The sequence below is a fragment of the Piliocolobus tephrosceles genome, chromosome 11, assembly GCF_002776525.5.
Source record: "Piliocolobus tephrosceles isolate RC106 chromosome 11, ASM277652v3, whole genome shotgun sequence".
Taxonomy (NCBI): Eukaryota; Metazoa; Chordata; class Mammalia; order Primates; family Cercopithecidae; genus Piliocolobus; species Piliocolobus tephrosceles.
The window spans coordinates 1,783,022-1,785,946 of record NC_045444.1 but is presented as its reverse complement, the minus strand read 5'-3'; positions in this window follow the sequence as shown (position 1 = coordinate 1,785,946).

The window sequence follows — 2,925 nt, the reverse complement described above, 5'->3', positions numbered from 1 at the left end:
CCTTAACATCATTTCCACTTCTCCCCCCACCTCCCTGCTCCAACTTCAAATGTGCCAGGCCCGCTCCTGCCTCAGGGCCTCTGCCCTTGTCTCCCCTCTGCCTGGAAAGCTCTTTCCCCGGATTTCCATTTGCTTCACTTCCTCTTTGCTCCATCGTCACCTTCTCAGTGTAGGGTGTCCTTGGCCGGTCTGCTGAGAAAAGCGTCGGCCCCTCATACCCAGCCCTTCCCATCCCTTGTCGCACTGCTGCCCAGCCCATCTTCCTGGACGCTCTATAATGACTTATTCCTTGTTTATTGGCTGCGCCTCTCACTAGAATATAAGAGCAGGGATTTTTATCCATTGACATTTCTCCAGGGCCTAGAACAGAGCCTGGCACATAGTAGATGTGCAACAAACATGTGCTAATAAATGAAGGGCTGGTGGTAGAGATGTGGCAGGTCTGCGTGAAGCACTGCCCCCACACTGTGGTCACCATGGGGTCAGCGGCAAATGATAATACTAGCAACAGACCTTCTCCCCACGTCCAGTCCTACTGGGGTTTATAGCACCCTCAATAATGACCTCAATAGCTGCCACCCAGCTACCCTCTTCCCTTGATTCTGGTTTAATCCCTGAGGACTGAACTCTGCCCTCATGCTTTTGAACAGCTGGGATTTCTGAACACCGTCTCCATTCAGGCTGCCTATACCTCACTCATGCATTTATTCACTGCATGCCCCGTGGGCCAGGCCCTGTAGGATGCTCTGCAGACACAGAGATGAGGTGGTTGCAGCCCCTGGCGCCTCTCCCTGGTCTGGCTCGCCCCTGAGGTCTGAGCTTGCCCACAGACTCAGGGCAGCTGCACACCTTTCGTTGGGTAAATCAAACAGTCCTAGGTTTTAGGCCAGGCTGGGCCATGCTTGCAGTGGGCCTCTGCAGAGCCAGTACCCCTTTTTATGCTGCTGAGGCTTCCCAAGGCCACACAGCTGGATGGGGTCAATGCCAGGACTCAAAACAACACGCATGGTCAAGGCCACTGCCATTTTTGCTACACACCACATAAACTCTGTAAATCCACTCTCAAAAGAGGATCAACTGTGTACAATGTACTACCCCAGGGCGCTGTGAAGTTCACAGAATTAACATACATGAGAGTGTTTATAAACTGATAAATATGTCTTACAAATCTGGACTTTTACCCAGAGCTAGAGCCTTGTGCTATGACTTGTACACAGCGGGTGCTCAGGAAATGCTTTTGGATTGGATTATCAGCCTGCAGGCCTCCCCGCATGGTGCTTCCTTCCCACCTCTCCGCCCTTGCTCCATCTCCCATACCCCCCACCCACTCATCAATCACTGAGCACTCCAGCGGACCAGGTGCCCAGCCAGGTGCCCAGGATGCAAGAAGGAAGGCCAGGCCCTGCCTGCGAGACATTCACAGCCCAGTTGGGAGAGACAGACAAGGAACCAGACAAAATGCAGTGTGAAAAGTGCATGGCAGAGTGTGCCAGGCTGCCATGGGAACAGAGGGGAGGGCTTGTAACCACAAGAAGGAAAACAGCTCCTTACATCTGTGCATTGCGTTCTGCTTTTCAAAGGGCTGGGTGTGAAAGGTGGGGGGAGGGATACAGAATGAAGACATGGCATTTTCCCAGTCCCATTTGTCCACATTCCGGGGCTGTCACCTTCGTTGAGCTTATGCTCTTTCAATGGAAAAAAATGAAGGACACAAAGAGACTCTTTCCTACTCATAAATGAAGCATTTTTAGCAGCTCTGTGTTGCACAATCATTGTCTGATGTTTGTTTTTCAGAAGGGCTTTGCTGTATCAACTGCCACTGAGCTGTAATGTGTGATGTGATGTGTATGTGGTATGCGGAGCATTACAGCATTACAAATTTGCAGCACTGCCTCCTAGGAGCAGAATTCTCACCTCTGCTTAATGAGTCACTCCACATGTCCTTCTAGCTTAGTGCCCAAATGACATGAATTGTCCAAATAGACTGAGTGAGCCCTTGGTGGTTTGGCTCCTAAGTGTGGTATAGGAGCAGGCTGGGGTAGGTGATGCTGTGTTAATAACCCCCAAATCTGGGCCTTAAAAGTACAGAGGCTTATTTATTGCCCTGCCACAGGCCCATGGTGCAGTGGGTTCTGCTCCCCGCCATCCTCACCGGGGGCCCAAGGTCTGGGGCCCCATCAGGGGCACGTAAGACAGAGAAGGCCACCTTGGCTCTCAGATGCTTTTGCAGGGAAGTGACCCTGTGCATATCAAATCCACTGGCCAGAGCAGTCATGACCAAAGGGGACAGGAGGAGGATGGGGACAGTGCCCAGCCAACAGCACTACTGCACGCACAGGGTCCAGGGCAGACCCCGCTCCTGCACTAAACTCCAGCCCTGCTGTCTCTGAGGGGCCCTAAGGCCTTACTAAGAGCTGACCCACTCTCCCTGACCTCTGCTTCAGATATGCTGAGAATCTGGTGGGGGCAGCGAGTTAACATCACCCTTAACTTATGTAGGTTGGACTTCCAAATGCTGCCTGAGGGGGGGTGTGTGTGTGTGTGTGAGGTGTGAGGTCAGTGGTATGTGTGTGGAGGTATGGTGTGTGTGTATGGCAAACTGCATAGGTGTAGTATGTTGCGCATATGTGCTGTGTGTGATGTGTATGTGGTGTGTGTGTTGTGTGTGCATGGTATGTTGTGCACGGTGTGTTTGTGTGTTGTGTGTGACGTGTGTGTGGTATGTGTGGTGTGTGTGGCATGTGGTGTATGTGGTATGTGTTTGTGTGTGGCATGTGTGTGGCATGTATGTTGGGTGTGGCATGTGTGATGTGTGTGGTATGTGGTTTGTGTATGTGGTGTGTGCTGTATGTGTGTGGTATGTTGCATGTGTGTGGTGTGTGTGGTGTGTATGATGTATATGTGGTACGTGGTGTGTGATGTGTA